This window comes from Mustela nigripes, chromosome 1 (assembly GCF_022355385.1).
Source record: "Mustela nigripes isolate SB6536 chromosome 1, MUSNIG.SB6536, whole genome shotgun sequence".
Lineage (NCBI taxonomy): Eukaryota > Metazoa > Chordata > Mammalia > Carnivora > Mustelidae > Mustela > Mustela nigripes.
This window is the reverse complement of record NC_081557.1, coordinates 68,855,001-68,878,067: the sequence shown is the minus strand read 5'-3', so window position 1 is coordinate 68,878,067 and position 23,067 is coordinate 68,855,001.

Sequence of the window (23,067 nt, the reverse complement as noted above, 5' to 3'; positions counted from 1 at the left end):
CTCACCAGGCCAATGGTGTTGCCCAAACATACAGGAACAAACTAGAATGGAGCCAAAATAGACAAATCCTGATTTCAGCCATTCTAATCTACTCCACCTGTAGGCAATCACTAAGTATCTCTCTAAGATTGCTGAGGAGCCAACTTTTTCCAGAACCTCCAGTCCACACAAAGGAAGCTTTTGTTAATAGACCACACCTGCATCCAGAGGCCTCCATGGAGAGTCTTGGCCTTTTAGGGCCTATCACTCCCATTGGAGAAATGAGGAGGAGGAAGGCCCAGACTGGGCCTTTGGGCCTGCCTCATGACCTTCACACCATCTCCATAAATGGAATCTAGTAATCCTCTGGGCAGAGGTCATCGAGTCTGTAAAAGTGCCTGGAGTGTGTTGGAAGAAAGGCCGTTCCTAAGGACAGAGTAAGGTTATAACCAGCTTAAAAAGAAAAAGAAAATGAAAAAGAAAAAAGGCCTCTAGCTGGCACAGTCCAAGTGCATCAGATGTGGAGGCCTCAGGATAAGGCTGAGGAGGAGAAGATACAAGACTGATTGTTCCCCTTCTCTGAGGGCACAGAGAATACAGCACTTGTGGGAGCTAGATGGTGAGCTGTTGAGAATACTCTCGGTTGCTTGTCCTAGACTACAGCCCACCTCTCTTCTTCCTTTAGAAGAGAAATGAGTTTGGGTTTGGGCACCCACCCTTTTCACACAGCCATGTGCTTCAGGGGAAGCTGTTGGCCAAATCCATCTTCAGGTGGTGACTCTCATTTGTCTATAAGCCAACCATGATGGGCCCATTCTTCTTGGCGAGGTTTTGTTTGGGAAGGAGATTGTGACCCAGTTCTAGCCAATTAAATGTGAGGGTCAAATCTGCTACAAACTTCTCGGAGAATCTGCTCGTTTCTAAAACAAAGAAAGGTGAAAGAAGAGCAATCTTTCTTCTTTCTCTGGTCATTACGAGAATTGATGGCTGAAACTATGGCAGCCATCTTGCTCACCCATCTGAGGATGAAGGCAGCATCAAGCGAGCAGGATGGAAGGAATGAAGGGTCCTAGGTTTCTAATGACGTTGGCTTGGATCACAGTATAAATGCAACCTACTCCAGACCTACTGCATGAGCACACATTTTATCGCTATTTCATTGTGTGTTGTTGGGGTTTTTTTTAGTTTTTTATTTAAATTGAATTAGCCAACATTGTGTAATATGTGTGCTGTGGCCAAAATGTTCCTGAGTAAATGTACAGGGCCCCAAGGCCCGGTCTTGTGCATTCTGTATCCAGTCATTTTGGCTTTTCTCCCCAGTGTTGGGCGGTGAACACTACCAACCAGTGCAAACTGAGGGCGTGGCTCTAGAAAAAGCCAGCTGGGATATATCACAGATAAACCCTCAGACCACAGGTCCCTGAGGACTGCATGATACAAAGTGGTCATCCTGCCTGTCCTGTTCTGCTTGAGAGGGCAAAGCTTCCACCCAAACATCTATCTTTCTCAACTGACTTGGAGGAGGGGTGTGCTCAGAAAAACATAAGCAAATGAGGTAGACCAGGGCACAGAATCTGTGTAAGAATGAGGTGTCTAGACTTAGTGTACAGTTAGAATTACTTTGGTTAGCACCCAAGACAGCTAATAAGTAGTGTAAAGTTGTACAGTGCAAATACAAGGTAAAGTTTAAGGTGGATGGACGTGGCTCTCTCCTGACTCCCTTACTTGCTATGGGCTCTTGACTAAAATTTGGGGTCTCAGAAATTTAACAGGAAGGAGGCACCTGCTGCTCAGAGCTTCAGAGAGCTGGGAATGTGTGCTTCTGCAACATTCCAGACCTGGAAGCCTCCAGAAAGGACATGTACTCCAGATAATTCAACAATTCTGTCACTGTGGAAGCCATACACCCCATCCTCATATCTGGCTTCTAGACTTAAAAATTCTTAGGTGTCAGCACCAGGCAATCTTTCCTCTTCTGCTCCTGCCTTGCAAGGGAGTTTTCTGGTGATATCTCCTGGGGGAGAGGACGGTGGGTGGCACATTGCTTCTTACACAAGGTTCCACGATGGCATGGTGTTTTTCTGTTTTATTCACAGATATAACCTGGTTGCCTAAAACAGGGCATGGCACATAATAGTCACTAATAAATATGTGATGAATAAAATAACCTCTACAGTAGAAGTGAAAGTAGAATATACCTCTTAGGATTGTTTGAATATTGAATGGGGCAGTGGGCAAAATCTTGGCTTGGTGCCCAGCACTTAGTAAAGACTTAGTAAAAGGTAGTTGTTGTGGTGGTGGTTGTGGTTGTTGTTATTCAAACCTTTGTCTTTGCTCTACTGACAGGCGTATTGTTCCACTTGCCCTGATAACTGGTGGTTGGAAATCCATAGAGGAAGAGTCTGAGTCACTCCCACAGGCCCACATGGAGGCACAGGCAGGAGTAGTGTTTAAGGATTCATTTTTAGGGACGCCGAGGGTGGGGGGGCGCAGTCGGTTAAGCATCTGTCTTCGGCCCAGGTCATGATCCCAGAGTCCTGGGATCAGATCAAGCCCCATGTCTGGCTCCTATCTCAGTGGGGAGTCTGCTTCTCCCTCTCCCTCTGCCACAACCCATGCTTGTGCTCTCTCTCTCTGTCAAGTAAATAATTAAAAAAAATTTTTTTAATTCATTTTTAAATGTCAGATCTGCTCCTCCTCTTCTTTCAAATCTCCTTATGTCAGTCAACGCTATGCTTTTTGCCCAGCAATCCCTTTCTCAACCCTCTGATTCCTCTCTCCTCCCTTCCACTTGCTAGTAGGCTCCAAGTTTCTGATCTCCCTGGGGTTGTCTCCCACACCAGCCTGTGCCAGCCACCCTCAGTGCACAGGGCTGGAGCAGCCCCCCATCCCACCTTCTGTCTCACTCCCCCCTTCCATTCCCATGTCTGCGCTTCCAACCGATTCCCTCCCCCCAAACTTCCAGCTCTCCTGATCCTCGCAAGATCAAGTCCCATTTATTAGCAATATGATGAGTGAGGTTTTCAATTTGGCCCTGAAGTATTTTTCTAGCCTCATCTCTCACTGTATTCCTCTCTTTACCATACCCCGGGGCTACCAGGCTCCAACATACATAGAATCACACTTCTCTACATTCCTTCAAAGGGACCCTTTGGCCAGATGCACCCTTTTCCCTTTACCTTCGACAACTGGCCAGTGATACTCCCTGGGAAACAAGTTTGCCCCCAAGGGAAGAGTTGGCAGTGTCTGGAGACACTTTGGGTTGTCATGCTGGGGTAGAGCATGTTCTGGTACCAAATGGGTAGAAATAGGGATCCTGCTGAACATCCTGCAAGGCCCAAGACAGCCCCCACAACAAGGAAGAACTGGTCCTAAAGTCAATAGTGTAGAAAGACCCTGAGCATGCAAACCATACCCATGCTTTAGGACTGACCGAAATGCCACGAAGCTTCCCTGCGAGAGTCTAAAATGAAAACCTATGGCCCACCCCCCAACTTCATTGCAGCTTTGGCAACTGCCCTCCAGGCTCTCTTGCCTTCCCAAAACCATGGGCCCATTCTCCAGATTTCAGAGTTTCTCTTCTGGCCCAGAGGACATGTCCCAAATGTACTAACATCAAATCACAGCCAGACAGACGTCACTATGTAAAATGGCACAGAGGTTCCCGGCAAAATTAAAAAATAGAACTGCCATAAGATCCAGCAATTCAATTTCTGAGTATTTATCCAAAGAAAAGGAAAACACTAATGGGAAAATGGACCTGTGCCTCCCTGTTCACTGCAGGATTATTCACGATAGCTAAGGCCTGGGTACAACTTAACTGTCCGTCAATAGACACATGAAACTCAGACTTGTGAGATAGAGAGATGGGTATAATTGGGTCATAAAGAAGAAGGGAGTCTTGCTATTTGCAATATGGATGGACCTTGAAGGTGTCATGCTAAGTGAAATAAGTCAGACAGAGAAAGACAAGCCACTTACGCGTGAAATCTAAACAAAGCAACACAAACAAACAAAAAACAAGCTCCTGGATACAGAGAACAGACTGGTGGTTGTCCAAAGTGGGAGTGGGGAGTGCAATGGGAAGGGGATCAGGAGGCACGACCTTCCACTTATAAAATAAATAAATCATGGAGATGTAGTGTACAGCATGGCACGTACTGTTAATAATTCTGTGTTGCATACTTGAAAGTTGCTAAAGAATGGTTATGTTGTACTCCAGCAACTAATATCATCTTATATGTGAATTATGCCTCTGTAAAAAAAAAAAAAAAAAGAAGGGACCCCCAATATTTGTACCTGTTAAAATAATTTGTGAGACCACGAGGATATAAGAGTAAACCTCTATTACATTTTTTTTTTTTAATCACAGCCAGAAAAGACAGTCTTGGCCTGACATGAATTAAAATTCACTGAAATTCTAGTTTTACTTTCCAAAGCCAGTATTTCCACTGACATTTTGCTTCTGCTTCATGTGAGTGGTTCACAAGTTTGTCCCTACACAAGGAAGCAACTGTCCATCCCTCAGCCCATGTGGCCAGTGGGACACCTGACCAAAGCGGGGCTTCGATGGATGCTTCCTGAATGTTAGATGGCATTCAACATATCTTGTCCATATGGTCTGTTTCTAGCTCCTGCAAAGAAGGTTCTTCCTGAGTGGCTTTGTTTATCTCTTTTCTTTGTCTAAATCAACCTGTCAGTTATATCCCCCAGGACATCACATGGGGAAGAATGAGTCATTTCTCAGGGGCTCTTTTTTATTTTGAAGATGAGAATGTAGGATAGCCAGTTGTACTCCTGTTTCAGAGCTAAGTCCTGCCTCACCCTGAATACATCCACTTCCTGGACTCCCTACCTTTGCAGGGCCAGCTGGGCAGAATACCTTTGGGAGAAACACCCAAAATGTTAAAGAGCAGAGTGTTTCTAAAAGAGGCTATTTATGTTTAAACTGCGCCCAGTCATAACCCGTAAAGTCCCACTGAAAAAGATTGAAATAAGTTGAAATAAGGCACCCCGATAATTTCCTCTAGATGACAGTGCATTAGGACCGTCCTCAGTAAGGCACCTTTGCACTTTGGGGCTCCAATCTCCGAACACGCCTTCAGCCTCCTTCCTGATGGCAGGGACAATCTACTTCTGTCCGCGGACTTGTCATGTCGGTGTTGGCTGGACAGTCTGGCACGCTCCTGTTCCCTGTCCCTCCTTCTGCTGGGAAGCTGTGAACAGAATGCTCTCAGGAAGTCATTAAGAGGCATTTTACCTGACTACAAAATGGGCATTTCAGAGAACCTGATCTTTCTTGATAAGCAAATTACTGTTGACCCTTGGAGGAACGTGGATTTCAACTGCCTGGGTCCAATTATACACGGATTTTTCACAGTCCGGTACTGTAATTGTATTTTTTCTTCCTGATGATTTTGTTAATAACATTCGCTTTTCTCCAGCTTAGTTTATTCTATGAATACAATACATAGGGGGACCTGGGTGGCTCAGTTGGTTAAGTGGCTGCTTTCAGCTCAGGTCATGAGCTTGGGATCCTGGGATCAAGCCTCCCCCCCACCCCCCATCCAGCTTCCCTGCTCAGCAGGGAGTCTGCTCTTCCCTCTCCCTCTGACCCTCCCCCCTTCTTGTGTTCTCTCTCTCAAATGAATAAATTTTAAAAATCTTAATTTTTAAATAAATAAGAATACAGTATATAATACATAAAACATACAAAATATGTGCTAATCAACTGTTCCTGTTGTCAGTAAGGCTTCCTATCACTAGTAAGCTATTAGTAGTTAAGTTCTGGGGGAGTCAGAAGGTGTGTGCACAATTTTTTAAGGTGTATGCAGAATCTGACTGTGCAGGGATCAGCTCCCCTAATGCCCGCATTGTTCAAGGGTCAACAGTAGTGTCCTCAGGCCACTTACCCGTCCTCATCCTGCCTGGGGCCACCCAGCAGACTAGATCCTCCCCCAGGTTGCTTGCCCCTGGGCTGGCTGCCTCTGAGCCTTGGCTTTTTTGGGCTTCCGTTTCTTTCTGCCTAGGTTTCAAACAAAATGCCCTTTCCAGACCCAAACTAGAGACCCCAAACCAACAATTCCTTGCTTGGCTGGATTCTAGTCTCTCTGCTCCCAAACAAGCCTTAATTCTCAAGGCCTCACTGCTGGGCTAAGCTTAATGAGTGATGCTCTTAAGTCCCCGTTTGCCTTCCCTCTTGGCCCAGGGTGCTGAAACCAGGTTTCAGATTCTGAGAATGATGGTGTGTTCCTATGAAGGTAGAGAGAGTCTCTTGCTTTTTGTGAGACCCTCAAAACTCCCCTCCACTCTGGGCCCTATTTCTTCCAGAATCTCTCAATTGCTATGCTTTTTATCATTCACTGTGTCTCCAGTCATTGCTTTTAAGCACCGTCTTCTTCCAAAACTCTTTTCTGTATCGTACTTGTGAGTCTACCGTGCCCCTCTCCACCTTGCCCTGCCTTCTCCTAGTCCATTAATTGTCGGACCTCGGCAACCCCTTTCCAGTTCGTTACAAAGTCATCTCCCGAAACAGGTTTCCATAGCACATCTACAAAGTAACCTTTGTCTTCAACGGGAAGGGAAACAATTACGCTGCACATAGTTGGGGCAAGGGTTTATTCATTATAATCTTCCATCTCTATAGGAAAGTCAACTCTTCACTTTACATCACTTTCCTATTGCAGACAATGAACCCAGATAATTCAGGATAGCAAAGGATTTTTTTTCTTTATTTCCAGATTGATATTTCCAATACCCAGAAGGGTGGACTTAGGACCAGAAGGCTTGCATTCTGACACAGGCTCGCCCCTTCCCAGTTGTGTGACCTTGATAAAGAGATTCAAACTCTCTACAGCTCAGTTTACCCCTATGTGAAAGGGGAAGATAACACCTACTTTGTTCAGTTACAGGGACTTGGGGGTGACCTGCACTACCTGTGGATACCCAGCCCTGTGCTTAATCGGTGACTAGCCTTGTGCATCTCCATGGGCGAACTTGAAAGAGGAAAACTCTGGATTTGGAGATCTCCCTTTGCCACAGAGTAGCTGAGTAGGCCAGGAATTACCTTCATCTCTCAGCATTTTATTTCTTCAACTATAAAATGAAGATAATGTCACCTACCCTGCTTACCTTATGCAGGACATATTGTTGGGGTAGGGCATCTCCTTCTCGGGGAAGACTGAACTAGGGGCATTTACAGATTTTCTCATCTCTGGCACCCCCTCACCTCCCTCCAACAGCACCCCCACCCCCCCCCCCCCCCCCCCCCCCCGATATTCTGGGGTTCCCGGTACCCCCCCCCCCCCCAGAAGATCAAACAAGGAGATCTCTACTGGGAAAGTAGGACAGATTCTAGAAGCCTGGAGGGAGCTGGGCCTGAAATTAAACCCTGAGGCACTCTCCGGACTTGGAGATGCCAGTTCATCAGCCTTTCCTTGCTTGGGCCTAAATGACAACTGAGCTCCTTAAAGTCGCCTAGAGAAATTTGGCCAGAGTAAGGATTATTCATACTATATATCATTTTTATCCAGCATTTGTAGCAAACTATTGTAAAAAGAAAAACAATGCAATGCAATGCAGTATAAAAGTAATGTAAAGTAATGCAAATATAAAGAGGAAATCTAATCAAGGATTTAAAACATTTTTTAACTCAATGTTGTGTTTAACCCTTTGTGCACCCATGCACTAGTTTTCATTAATGCAAATGAATCGGTCTGTCACAACCCCATTGGACCCTGGAGTTGTTAAGATACAGTATTTCCCCCAAAAAGCTAAGGAGCCAAAAAGCTATTAGAGTCAGCCCTGTCCCCAGGAAACAAGCAACCAGGTTCCATAATAAGGTGTGACAACTGCCTTCAGGAATGTTTTCTTCCGAGGAGCAAGAAAACAACACAAAAAACTGTAGCTCTCCGTGACTCCTCCCAGGCCCCAGACTCTGACCCGGCTCTGCAAATGTCCAAGTCCCAGGAAGTCTCGGAACCATCAGCATGTTCTCCGAGGAAAGGAGCCCAGCTTCCTCCCTCCCTTTATTTGGTCCAAATAGACAAAGCCTCAGATGTCACTGGAAAGCTCAGGAAGGGGTGGGCGGAGGAAAGGATCGCATTTTGTTTTCTGATCACCCTGACTTTTCCTTGTTTCATCTGGCTTTCAGCTTTCATCAAAACAAGTTGTTTACCAAGATTAATGTCAGGTATAATAAAGGCCCCAGATCGTTCTACCTGTGGGTCCGGAGACTCAACAATGCCGTGCTCAGATTACGCTCTCTGCTTCCGCAGGGCAGCTCCAATGTGTTTTCGTGAGCTGCTCTCTGTTGATTTCAAGCGAGATGACACAGAGACAGATTAGTGAAAACCACAGACATTATAAACTGCAATTTGGCCTCAAAAGATGAATGAAGAAGAAATGCTTTGATCTGTGATTCAGAGCTGAGCTGCAGTATTTACAGAAAAACAAGTCTTCGGGGAAATAGAGAGAGAGCAGGAAAGATAGAGAGAGACAGAGAGCCAGAGAATGAAGCATAGAAAAGATCTTTCGGGTACTAAAAGAATATTTTCTCAAATTACAGGTGACTGAAATGAGTAGGAGGGCTCAGGCAGAGAGTGCAGCGCTTTTCTGGCAATTTTGTCAAGGCTGGATTGATCCCTAAGGGATTTACGCAGAGGGCATTGGCTCTGATAAAACGTTACAGCACCTAATGCGAATTGTGGGGATGAGGTGGGGCTCCAGGCAGCCAAAAGTTTCCATGGTGCATGGAGGTCCTCCTGCAGTTCGTTTCCCTTGCCCTGCGGCCTATGGGATGGTCTGTGGCTGCTGTATCACCCAGAGCAATTCCCCTTTGCTCTGGGCCAACCATCTCCCTGCCCTTCTCCCAGTGCCAGGCACACAGCCATCAAGGGGATCCTTGGGAACTCTGAAAACTGTGACCCCAGCCACCCCTCCACCTCACACAGATCCAGGATATCCTCAGTTCGCTGTGTCAGTCTTCACCTCACCCTCCAGTGCCCACTTCTTCCTCCACTCCCATCCGAGCCCTGTACTGATCTAGAATTAGGGGCATCATGGAATATGACAGTAGAAAGGGCTACCAGAAACCAGAGACCCAATCCTGCCAAACATACAGATGGGCAAACTGAGGCCTCGAGAGGGAATGTCATCTCCCCAAGCTCACACAGCTGGCCATTGTACTACCCCCTTGGGGACCAACAAATCTTTGTAACAGTTAAGACATAGGTCAGAATACCCCAATAGGAAGAATGCTTAAGAAATGTCTAGTTCTCTCCCCTCCAACTTCCTGCTTCTACCACTGGTAAAGCATGGAATGTTGAGGTCCTTTTAACATTTCCCACCCTGTGGGGGAAAGATGCAGACAAACGTGGAATCAGGCAATAAAATTTCAAACTGCGTATTGTTGGAAATTACGACTGCTGAGACTCACTGAGTGCTTCCTGTGTGCCAGGCATGACTTCTGTCCACTTATCACCCCCACTTTTCATAGGAGGAAACTGAGATTTAAAACTACGTCAAGGTCACACACCCAGGTAGCGCGACGTGAATGCAGAGCCCCAGTGCTTGGACTTGAACAGTGACCAGCAGATTTCAAAACTCGGTGTGTCTCCGCACCATCTGCGGGGCTTGTGAGTCATGCCAACAGCTGGGCCTCACCCTTGGATTCCTCTGGCACCGCTTGGTCCACTCCCCCAACCTCCCAGAGTTCTCCCCATCTCTCATCCTGAAAGCATTCTCTGACCCTGTTTGTAGCTTATCTAGCGGGTGATCATGTTTCTCCCAAGATGGGCCCTCTTCACTCTCCCTTGTCTTTTGTGACCTCCCTTGAAAGGCTGCTCTGGAGAGCTTTTCATTACAATCTGCTCCTCCCTCCCCTGAATTCCCACAGCAGAGCCTCCCAGACTCCCACATCCCTCTCTCCCATCTCTTTCCCCCCACTCCCCCAACAAACCCCGCTTTGATCTTAGTTCTCATGTGCATCGCCTGCCCTCCCCTACTTCTACTGAGACAGATAGCATTGTTTCATAAACACCAGTGTATACTGCACTCATCCTAGCAGTATCCTTACCTTGTTTATTTATTTGGGGATGGGGAGCTCAGAGGAGGGAAACTTGTGCCAAACTATATCTCCTTTTGATGATTTCCTATCCATCTGGCAAAGACACCTGCAGCCAAGGAGGAGAATATTGCCTCCTCTTCTCCCCAAGGCTATCCTTCATTCATATACTCACTTGCAAATGTGTATTAAATACTTTCCATCCTGCCAGATAACTTTTAGGAGCTAAGAGTAGGGGCTTGGCTCTTCAGGAGAGAGATTCCATAGAGGTTTATCCTGCAATGTAACTGTGGAAACCAGGGGAAGACTTATGGCCTGCCTACAGGAGTCTGGTAGAGGCTCCATGAGACAACTTGGAGCTAGCTCCTGAAGGATTAAATGGCCAGGTTAGGAATGGAGAAGGGAAGGGCATGTGAGGAAGGACAAGGGCAAAGAGAGAGAGACATAAAGAGTAGACTGTGTTAAAAGAATGTATATTGACTTCTGTGACTCTAGGTGGGGCATGCGTAGGAAAGGATAGGAAATGAAGGTGGAGGGTTTGCTGGGGCCAAAACATAGAGGCTCTCCCTGCCTGCTGGGCCTGAGAGCACCACTTTGGGGCCTTTCTTCGATAATGTGGGCTGCTATGGCTGACTGCCATATACCTGGGGGCTTTGAGGCTCTCTCCCGCTCAGTTCCTACCCTGTCCATCCGTCACCCAGTCCTTCAACCACATCCATGGCCATCCCTCAAGGGTTCTTCTGTTTACACAGCGACCTTGGCCCCTGCCTGCCCCAGGTCCTCTGTATGAGTCATCAGCCCACCACACAGATCGCCAATCACTATTGCAGGAAGAACTCTCAAGGCCCAAATGTTATACAAGTATTTAATGATGGGCACACAGTTTAATCACTTAGTACAGCTTTATTTGACTTAATTTATAAATATAATTTACAGTTCCCTTGTTTCTTTCTCAGGCCATTTAGCGCATTAATAGTGCTGACTATAAGAGCTCTTCAGTCCTATCTTACTGGGCTCCCGGCCAGTGGTGTTCCAAGATGAGGAGGAGGGGACAGGGATGGTGGGAGAAGTCTGGCTGTTCTTCAACAGCGTTGTTAAGAATTTCCAGTGCACGGTGATTGGGGGAAACAAAAATGCAGACGAACTTGTAGCTGGTTTTATTATTGTTTTTAAATCCCATAAAGCCAATACCGTCCTCCTCACTGCCTGCGTCCAGGACAGACTTTGTCCCCGTGCCTCTCCTTCAGGCACAACCTTCAGTTCCACACTGAAAGCAGTTCTCAGCAACAAGCTACTGGGGTCGGGGGCAGGGGGTTTCCCTTAGACCTCCCCAAGGAGCATTTGCTCATTCAACCATCATTTTATTTAGTACCTATTATTGTTCAAGACGTTGTTGGCAATGAAGTGAAAAGCTGAGATAAAGTATAATACAATAATTAATAGTTAGTCCACACTCACTATGCGCCAGGCTCCGGGCCAAGCTTTTGCAAACATGGCATTGAATTTTCAGAACTACCTTGGAAACAATGCTCAGGTTGTTTGGAACAGTGGCTCTCGACCTTGGCAGCATGCTGGAGTCACTGGGGGCACTTCTGATGCTGGATCTCACCCTCTACCGTTCTAGGTTTCACTGATTTGGGGGTATGGCCTGAGCATCAGAATACTGAGTAAAACAAAACAAAAACCGCTTCAGGCGATTATAATGTGCAGCTATGTTTAAGAAGGATGGATTTAAGCAATTTTCCTAAGATTCCACAGATAGAGCCAGGAGAACAGGTAGGCTAGCTGGCTGGCCACCCACACCCTACTGTGGGGCAGGACTAACCCCAACTCCTCTTATAACTAAGGATATGACAGATGGCATGTGCCATAAAAAAGATAAAGCCCTATGACGGCTCAAAGAACAATGAATGCAGGGAATTCTTCATGAAAGAAGTAGTGATGTGTTACTCTTTTAAAGAATCTGCAGACTAGGCAGAAGTGGTCAAAAGGGTAGGGCAGGACTTCCAGGAAGAAAGAACTGTGAGCAAAAGTGCGTAGGTTGGAGAATACGATGAATGTACGAGGAACAGGGTACAGACACTGTGCATTGGCACAGGGTAGGGAAACTGGGCAGGAAAGGTAAAGCAGGGACAGGTCGTGAAGAACAATGCTTCCCACACCATTTCTGGGCGAGGCCCTTGTGGACTAACGATCATATTTGCAGCATATACCAGTCAATGGATGAGGCTGTCACCATCTGTCTTAGTTTAGCCTCTATAACAAAATGTCATGGACAGCTGGATAATAAGCAATAGAAACATCTAAGATCATGCTCTGGTGACATCCCACTTCCTCATAAATGGCTATCTTCCCACTGTATCTTCACATGGCTGATGGAGCCTGAGATCTCTCTAGTGCCTATCTTTGAAGGGCACTAATCCCATTCATGAGGGCTCCACCCACATAACCTGATCACTTCTTAAAGGGCCCACCTCCAAATGACATCACACTGGGAGACAGGTTTCAACACAGGAATGTTGGGGAACACAGTCATCTGTTTACAGCACCAACTCAATGTATCTGGCACACCCACTGGGAAACTTTGGGATAAAGCCTTCACTGTGATCCAAGAAATTTAAATTTTATTCTGTGGGTAATGGGAAGATGAGGAAGATTTTATACTGGAGTAAGGAGACTGCAATAGGGAGCAGAGTCTTAAATTCAAATCTAGGCATTATCACGCTGATTTCCCAAGAGGAAGCCCTGACTTAAGGAATTATCTACAGAGCACACTAATAGAATACTTTCATAATGTATCATGATTAGCTACATAGATAGTGTTTTCCTGCTTTAGCTTAAGTTCTTCAGTAGCAGGGATTGTGTCATACCCTTTTTTTTTTTTTTAAGTTTTGTAATTCCAGTGTCCAACCCAGAGCTCAGCACACAGGAGGTAGAAAGAGTAAGAGCCTTTGAATCACTCATTAAAAGCCATTCAGCATGCAGCCATCTATTCCAGAGTCAAGAAGCAAAAAATGGTGTGAATGTGTGCACAGCAGAAAGAGAAAGAGGGGCGTCTGGGTGACTCAGTCAGTTAAGCGTCTGCCTTCAGCTCAGGTCATGATCTCAGGGTTCCAGGACTGAGTCCTCTGTTGGGCTTCCTGCTCAGAGGGGAGTCTGCTTCTCCCTCTCCATCTGGCCCTCCCTCTGCTCATGCTCATGCTCTTTCTCTCTCAAATAAATAAATAAAATCTTTAAAAAAAAAAAAAAAGAAGAAGAAGAAAGAAAGAAAGAGAAAGAGAATGGATGTCAGAGCCAGGGGATCATGAATATGGCCATGATGGCTGCGTAGAAAGGAGCCTGGAGCAGACAGACCTGCTTTCCAGGGGTAGTTGCCCTCCGCTGGCCTCCGCTTCTCTCCTGCAATGGGAACAATAAAGGCCACCTAGCAGGAGTGCTGTGAAACAGCACATGAGCATCCCATGTGAGGACCTGGCATGCAGGTGGCGTTCAGCAACGTCCACTGGTCCCTATTCCCTTGACCACACCTAATTTTCCAATGTTTCAAATCAAATAATGAGGATCACATGGATGGTTCTAATTTGTCTTTCCAAATACCTGTTCTATTGGGTATGTGGGGGCCAGGACAAGAAGCCTGAAGCCTCTGGTATGGTTTTTAGTTAACCATCATGTCTACCATTTATTGAGAATTGACTGTTTTAAGTCTAATGCAGAGCATTTGATACATGTTATTTCTAATTTAATTTAATTTAATCTTTATAATAAGCCTAAACAAGGGTTACCAAATCTGACCCTGGGTCTGTTTGGGTCTAGTCCTTAGGCTGAGAGTTATTTGTAAATTTTTATAAGCTTGTAAAGAAAACAAAACAAAAGAATAAGCAAAAAAAACCTATATGGGCTGCAAAGCCTGAACTATTTATTATACAGCCCTACACAGAACAAGTTTGCCCATTCCTGGCCTATAAGATAGCTATTATCATGATCCCCACTTTAGATGAGAAAACTGGGTTTTAACCAGGTGCAGTAATTATCCAAGGTCACACAGATCGTAGTGACAAGTCTTGGCCCAGGTCTACTTCCATAGCAGATCTTAAAACCAGCTTTATTGATTTAAATTGTATTAAAAATAGCCTTTCCGGGGCACCTGGGTGGCTCAGTGGGTTAAAGCCTCTGCCTTCGGCTCAGGGCATGATCCCAGGGTCCTGGGATCGAGCCCCACATCGGGCTCTCTGCTCAGCGGGGAGCCTGCCTCCCTTACTCTCTCTCTGCCTGCCTCTCTGCCTACTTGTGTCTACTACTACTGTCTGTCCAATGGATAAATAAAGTCTTTGAAAAAAAAATAGCCTTTCCCTTTAACCTAAAACATGAACTTGACCCATGCATAGCATTTTCCTCAAGGATCTGTAACATGGCTTCTCAGTTGCCTACATCCCTAAACGTGCTCCATCTTGCTTCTTCTTGCACTTTTTGTTTTTTTGTTTTCTTTAAAGAGCCCAGACTCTGTACCAGTTTCCTCTCTCACAGCCCCCAAAGAGTTTCCAAAGGGTCAAGGGCTGAGAGCAGAGTTACAGTCCACAGGGCAGGGCCTGGCGAGAAGGAAACACAATTCCTTGTCTTCAGCTAGTCTGGATTCCAGCGGTGGGGGAAAGGAGAGAGCTATGGTTTCCTTCCCAAGGAAAACCAGAGGTTTCCACGTAAGCACAAACCTGAGCAGCCTCATTGTTGCTCTGTCTGGGTTTTGGGGGAAAAGAAACCTGGAAACCATGCTGCTTCAAGCTCCAGGAGCTCACCAGCTGAGAAGAGCAGCTGCTCCTGTTTCATTTATTCCATATTCAGCAGGGGGATTAGCTTAAGGTTCTGACCCTGAGAGAATCATGCCTACAGTGAATGCTCTGTTTCCTGTCCAGCTGGGGAGCGAGGTGCCCTTCTTTGTCAAATGTGCTGGTTCATGGACAGTCAGCTGCCGCGTAGGCCATCAGCAGACAACCGGTATTCAAAGACTCAGAATGCACAAAATACACTTTATACTGAAACTATCCAGAGCATCGTTCCGTCTTTCTTGGACTTCCGGCGAGCATGGTGCCTCAGGGAAGTTGTCCAAGAAGGAAGAGTGTACAGGAAATGAAATCCACATCTATTCAGTTATATGCTACTAACAGTGAGCTTGAATGTCTTCAATCAATACGCCATTGAATGCTGATGGTTGTCCAATGTTTATCTCCACTTTACAGAAGAAAAAACTAAGGTTCAAGTAGGGTCATTCATTCATACAATATTACTGAGTGCCTTCTATTGACCTCAGCACTGAAACACTGTCCCTGCCCTCACAAATCTTCTATTCCTATAAGGGAACCTCAACTGAACAACCACAAGGAATTAATCAATTACGGTAGGGACAAGAACCACCAAGGACAGGTGAAGGTGCCATAGGAACATATCACAAAGGGAGCTGACACAGTTTGAAGTCCAAGACTTCCCTAAGGAAATAAAATTGAAGCTAAGACCCAAGCATTGATTAGGAGATGGATACAGTGGAATATTGCGCAGCCATCAAAAATGGAACCTTACCATTTACAACAATGTGAGTGGAACCAGAGGATCTTATGCTAACGAAATAAGTCAATCAGAGAAAGACAATTATCATACAATTTCACGCATATGAGGGATTTAAGAAATAAAACAGAGGATCTTAGGAGAAGGGAGGGAAAAATAAAACAAGATTAAAGCAGAGAAGGAGACAAACCATAAGAGACTATTAACTACAGAAACAAACAGGGTTGATGGAGGGGAGGTGGGTGGGGGGAGGGGGTAAGTGGGTGATGCGCATTAAGGAGGGCATGTGATGTAACCGACACTTGGTGTTATATACAACTGACACATCACTGAACTCTACCTCTGAAACTAATGACACTATTGAAATAAAATGCTGAATTTAAATAAAATAAAATTTTTAAAAAAGGAGAAGGGCAAGCAGGCACTCCCAGTACCATGGAGCTCCATGGCCATTCCAAGAACTGAATACAGACCAGACAGCTGGGGCAAACAACGAGGAGGGGAGACTACCATGAGGTGAGGCTGGCAAGATTAGTAGAGCCCGGAGTCACCAGGGCCTGCCTCGGAGACCAAGCAAGGATATTGGACTTTATTCTAGAAAGTTACAGACAAGGCAGGTGACGAAGAGACATGGTGTTCCTGCAGAAGTTCAAACTCTTAGAAGAAGTTAGTAGCTCGCAAGAGTTCAAGTGCAGGTTCAACTCTCAAGTCCATGTTTTTTCCACTGTCCCCAGCACGTTCTATGCCTCCAGTATGATCAAGTGATAGGGTCTCTCAGCTGATGGAATGGAAGTCTAGTGTAGAAGGAAAGCCTGGATTAGGAGTCAGAAGTCATGGGTTTATTTCTGTTCAGCCCATGCCTAGTCATATGGTGTGGCTCTCTTTTCAGCCACAAAGCTCACCTCTAAAAGGCAGGGTTAGATTAGGTGCTTCAAAGATTTATCCCATATAGAACACTTAGAGCCATGCAGAACCCACAATAAATGCTCTGTAATTCTTGGCTGTTGCCTCTCTTGCCTCTTTGAGCTTTAATATTCTAAGATTCAGCATAAATTCTGGGACTCTGAACACACTTTCTCAGAGCCCTCCTGGCCTGGGCATGATCATCCATCTTGGTCACTTCTAGAGGAAAGTGGTAAAATTATTCTTCTGACATGATCCTAGAATTCTCCAGTAACACTTAGGAACTCTTGTCTTCCTGGGTTTTATAGCTTGCTTAAATGTTTGCATAATTGATTCACCTCTCTTACAGGATTTACTCACATAACCCACAGGCAGAAATTTAATTATGATTCTGACTTGCTGTTATAATATTGACAGAGCTTTCATGGGTTAAGTGATAATTAAAATTTGAATTCTCCTGGGGTCAGGCAACTTTTAAATGGACCCTCTCCCTCTCCCATCCCATATTGTAAAAAGGTAATTTGGCCGTTGAAATACCGGATGATTCTGAACAAGAAATTATTTTGCACACATTGTGTCTACATTTATTTGTTTGGTTCTTTGATTTAGTGACAGTACATTTCACATGCATGTTGTGTCCCTACAGCTTACTTCCAAAAGTTGGGAGGGGCTCGGAGGGCCATTCTTGGTGATTATAGCAAATATTTAGTCCTTGGCCACTTCCTTTATGACTAGCCCTCCCCCAGCACTTAGCAAGTTTTGGGTCCTCTCCTTTCTTTGCCCAGCTGGTGTGTGCTTTCTTTGGGAATGCAAACTCATTTTAATATTAGTCTAAGCAAGGCATAATTAGGAACACAAATCTGCTGCAAGAAAACAATACAATTCATTCAAAAGCCAAGATTCAGTGACTTTTGGATTATCTGTTGTTGGGCTTCTTTTTATATCCTCATTGCTCCCCAATCCAGTAATTGAAAGCTATCTGTATATTTAAGTGGGCAGCTGAAATTGGCCTGCTAACATACTCTCCCAGGCAAGGGAGAGTTTCTTGTTTTGCAAGAACAGAAATAGGATAGTTCGTCTCTCTTTTGCAAACTTAATAGAGGAGGAGGATGAGGTCTGTCTAGATTCTTCCTGTGACAGATGCAAGAATAGAACTCACTATACACTGGAGCTGAGTCACACACCAAGGCTAAGGGTATTCTTTATACTGGGTACTACTTATTGTTTTCCATAATAATCTTTTCTCGAGCTTTGTCTTCATGCTTAATCATCTGCCCTCTCCTTCAGCAGATTCATTTTGTCTTGAAACCAATTTGCCTTACCCTTTTGCCTCCATCACAAAGCTAAAACAAAAGATAACCACCCACCCGTGAATTGTCAACTTTTTGCCATTTGAAGTCTTCATAATCTACACAAAAGTAATTATGTCAAGTGCTCTTTTCTATAACCATGTGTGTGTGTGTGTGCCAATGTGTATGTTACCAAAATCTAAAATCAAAAAAGTCTCTAACACACTACAGTCAGAGACTCACACCCTGACTGGGCATTATTTCAGACAGAGGAACTTTGGCCCACTTCTCGTTGTATAACACCCTCACCGCATTCGTTATGTTCCAGCTGCCAAATCTTCACACGTTTTTACTCTACCTGGTGTCTTCTACCTTGTCACTGAACTATTTATTCTTTATTACTCTGGTCTCGAGTTAATTCTCACTTCCTGTGAAATGTGGCTGTGGACCTGGATCTACATACAGTTGTACAGATTTTCAACGACAGCAAATACTTGTTAACTCTTTCTTCAGGCAAGTCTGTATCTCGAGTCTATATGGAGGTAGAGGGTAAAGGGGAAGAGGGCTTTAAGGGATCACCCAAAGATGGTCAATAACCCCATCTTTGGCACTCCCAAACAAACTGATCCCTAAAACATTGATATCGTTGTCTTAAGAATACAAAACCTTAATAATTGCAAACTCTACATTCCTCACGCATAAGGTCTATCTTACTATTACACTGCCTACAAAACCTAGAACTGGAGTAAATACATAAGAAATACTATCAATTAATTACCTATTGACATACCCTTGCGATGGCTCCCACATGAATCACTTAGCAACGTGAGGAAATGCCCAGGAAATTGTAAACTGCATAAGGACAGGGACCTTGTCTACCAAGCTCAGCATTTTGCTGGGTCCTAAAACAATGCCTGACACACCATAAGCACTCAGATATTTAGAGGGTAGCTGTGTGAAGGAATGATGACACCAAGGCAGTAGTGAACACAAGTCTTGCCCAGAGAGAACTTCTAGACAGTAGAAAGAGACTTGTACTTAACATTTTCCTCTCTCTCTTGTCTCTGAAGACAAGCCCAGCCCTTGAACATTGAACATTATTTACACTTCCTTCCTGATTTCTTCTTAGAGGTATCTTGAAATGAGTTTTTACTGTTTTCTGAGATGACCTTTGTAAGGAAAAAGGAAAATCTTAGCAAAAACATGTAAACAGGAAATGTTCATTTGAACAGCTTTAGAAAACACCAAGAATGATGACTGGGATGATGTATCTACTCCAGTGGGCTTCCTTGAAACATCCTTTCAGGGGCGCCTGGGTGGCTCAGTTGGTTGAGCGTCTAACTCCTGGTTCCAGCTCAAGTCATGATCTCAGGGTCCCGAGATCAAGCCCTGTGTCTGTGTCGGGACTCCAGGCTCAGCAGGGAGTCTGCTTCTCTCCCTCTCCATCACCTTCTGCCCCCTCTCCCCCTGCACCTTCTCTCTCTCTTCCCTGACCCTAAAATTAATAAATATATCTTTTTTAAAAAATCCTATCAGTTTACGGCCTTCTTTCCATTACATACAACCAATAACAAGCATTACAAATCATAGGAGCAAAATCTGCAACCTAAACCAACAGTAGTTCATTCTGTGTTGAATATTTGAGATTAAAAAAAAAAAATTCAAGATGAATAAAACTGGAAGGGAGTGAGAGAGAACATCCACAACTATCATACACCACGGTAATGGCTGTGTTAGAGGGATGGATGGAGTATTCAGGGAATAACAAAGATGGATTAATTAATAAATTAACTAATTCTATAAGAATTAATTAAATAATTACTTATAACAAAATTATATAAAATAAGAATTAATTAAATAATGAATTCTGTCTCAGGGCATAAAGGAAAACTCCACAGAGAAATTGATCATGGAACTAGTCCTTCAGGATGGTGGGATTTTGCAGATAAAAGAAGTTCCATGAGCGTTCTGAGCATGGAGAGCAGCACAAAGGCATGGAGGAAGCATCAAGTTCACGATTAAGGCAGCTTGGCTGACACAGCTTCCAACAGTTGGAACACCAAAGGGTTTCATTCACCCTTAATGAAAACAGTTGTAACTTTAGCATTCATCAATTAAGAAAGTGTATCATGGCAAAATCTACTACCCGTTTAGTAAAGCTCTTGAACAATGTGTTTTATCCATTGGGACAGCATCTATATACAGTTATAAAATAGTAGCATGTGATGTCAGACTTAGGACTCATTTCTACCTTCTCTTCCTCTAAGAGTCCCACTGAAACTAAGATGGAGGATTATATAAGCAAAATATGTGATCTTCCTAGAAAAACCTGCTGGTGAGATTTTCAGAGCTTAAGCGAGAAGACCAGAGTTTTAGGGAGCTCTTTAACTCCCCACCCCAAGCACACACACAGGTGCAGTAACGTGGGAGGGCCAAGCGGGGAGGGGGCTTGGCAGAGGGCCAGGAGGAGGGGCAAAAATACAGAAGGAACAGCAACTCAGTTCAGGAGTGAAATACATACAGCCTTCTCAAGTTCTCTGCCTTCTTTGCATGAACAGGGGTCCCCCAGCTGCCCTAGAGAGGGAATCTGACTTACAAAGAGCCCACAGGCAGCCTTTTAATCCAGAGATCTCTACAGCTGCATAAAAAACATATCCAACAGCCTAACCCTACCCACAGAGATAACCTGGAAATTATCAACAGACTTCGGAAGAAAACCCACAGTGCTCACTTTGGCAGCACATATACTCAAATTGGAAGAAAATCCCCTGACTCCAGAGGAAACAGAGGTCATCCAGGAAATAGAAAAGAGTTTTAAAAAAAATTTTTTTTTAATGAGACTCCTCAAAGATTCAAGGTTTTGCATCAATTAAACAAGAGCAGGGTGCTATATAAAAAGGAACAATCTACCAGAAAATAGTTCTTAGAAATTTAAAAATGACAATTCAATAGGTCACCTGGAATAACATGCTAAATACAGCAACGAGCACACTGGATACTCACTTGCTCTTAGCCAAAAGGCCGAGAAGTGCTGCAAACCGGATACTCAGAAAACGATGTCAAGGAGAATTCCCAAAATTTCTAACAATAAAGTAAAAAATGAGCAAAATAAGGGAGAAAATCAGAGAGGAGGGGAAAGGGGAGTATCAGCAGACAGTGAGGTGGTGTTCATTTCCTGATCTTAACGTAACAAAGAGTCGATAATTCCCTTCAGCTGATAATAGCATGAACGAGAGGCTTAAAAACATGAATTAAGGTCATATGGTTACAAGTGAAACTCAAGACATAGTCTTTCAATAGTGGTGGCCTCCAGCACATGAGACTGAGCTAAAGAAACTGTTTCTGGGACAGAAGAGTTCCTTTCGTGGACTCCTGAAAAAAAGAAAAACACTGGGGTTCCTGGGTGGCTCAGTCAGTTGGGCATCTGCCTTTGGCTCAGGTTATGTCCTAGGGTCCCGGAGTCAAGTCCTGCATTGGGTTCCTTCCTCTGTGGGGAGCCTGTTTGTCCCTCTCTCTGCTTCTCCCCTTGCCTGTGCTCTTTCTCTCTCTCTGACAAATAAATAAAAATCTTTAAAAAAAAAAAATCAAGAAAGAAAGAAAGAAGAAAAAAATTACTACATAAGGCTACATTACTTCTAATATTTTTCACAAAGTTATCCTTGAAAATGATAAGCCATTGGCTAAACTGGGATACCAAATTCTTTCTCTGCCAATGTGGAGGTCCTTCGAAACAAAAGGAAGCCCCAGAAAGAAGAGCATTTTCCATTTATCTGTTCATTCATCATTCAACAAACACGAATTGAATGCCTGCCACATGTGAGGGGTTGTTCTGGGGCTCCACATAAAGCAGGAAATAAACAACAGAAATCCTTGCCCTCACAGAGCTTACATTCCTCCCTTAGCCCCTAGCAAAACAATGTCAGGGTTATTGTTTTGCAATAGCTTTTATGTCATTTTGACAGAAAAAATGTGTTTCTCGGATGAGAACAGATGATGCTATCTTCAAAAAAAATGAATATTTCACAAGGCTAGGGTGCATTTACCATTCGGTAAATTCAAGAGGAGCCCATTGCCCCCGCCGCACTCTCCCCTCAATTCTACCCCAAGAAGAGATCGTCCCAAGAGAGGGTGGGGTGGGCCACCAGGTGTGAAGAATTGGAAGAGAGGAGCTGCAGGAAAAGGACAAGTCTGAGAATGAAAGAGGGAGCGACCACAGGAAGGAGAAAGTGAGGCACCTTGCTATGGTGCTTGAGAGCAAGTTAGCAGAAAACCCCCAGTATCCAGTCACCAGGCTCCATGCCACTCAGGGAGGCTCAACTGAATCTTGAGTAAAAGAAATGCTTGCCCCTCCCTCAGCATTTGCTGAGGCTTATTTCCAGAGAAGGTGGACATAGGGATACTCAACCACAAGTGTGATCTCTGAACCAGAGGCGACTTTGCAGGTTAACAAAAAGAAGACCCATCCCCAAGATCCAGAGCAAGTCAGTGGGAGGACAGTTCCCTGCTCTTTCTCTCAGTGGGTCTCCTGGGACCGGCCCTTCCCCACCCACAACATGACCACCATGAAGGGCACTACTTCCTTGAGCAAATATTTATACCTGCTACCAGCTCGGGGGAAAAGAAGTAGAGGGGATGGTCATTCAAGAAACAAGATTCAATGCAGGCAAAAGTAAGGAACTCCATTTCCTCTGCAAACCCAGGGAGAAGAGTGAGTTAAGTTTCGTGAACTTACAACATATGCCGAAGGCACATTACTTATTCAGGCTACAGATTTCTTGATGTACATATGGTTTTTCTGATCTGAAATAATTCCAGAGGACCCCGGAGTACACAAGTTGGAAGCAACGGGACTAGCACGGAGGGTGCTTGTTGGGGGGAAGCGAGAAATGGGGCCAGGGAGGCAGATTTTCAAAAATGCTTCTTGTGCCATACCAAAACTTCAGAGGAGGGCCAAGAGGTGTAAAAGAAGGAAGAAGTAAGGGAAAAGAAGCTTTCTAAGGAAAGGAGTGATATAATCAGATCTGGGTCTTGGAAAGATGATTCTGGCAGTATCCGAATAGTGAGTTGGAAGACGCATTTGCAGACGGGGAGTATAGTTAAGAGGCTACTGTGTTATTCAGGAAGAAGCGCCCCAGACTAAGGCTGTGACTGTGGGGGAAGGTCATTTCTCCTTCACATCTCTCCCACCCACCCTTTACTCTGACCACTGGTGCGGTCCCCATTTCTGCAGACATCAGCTAACTCTGGGCAGCTACCGACTAAGAACGTATCTTCCAGCCA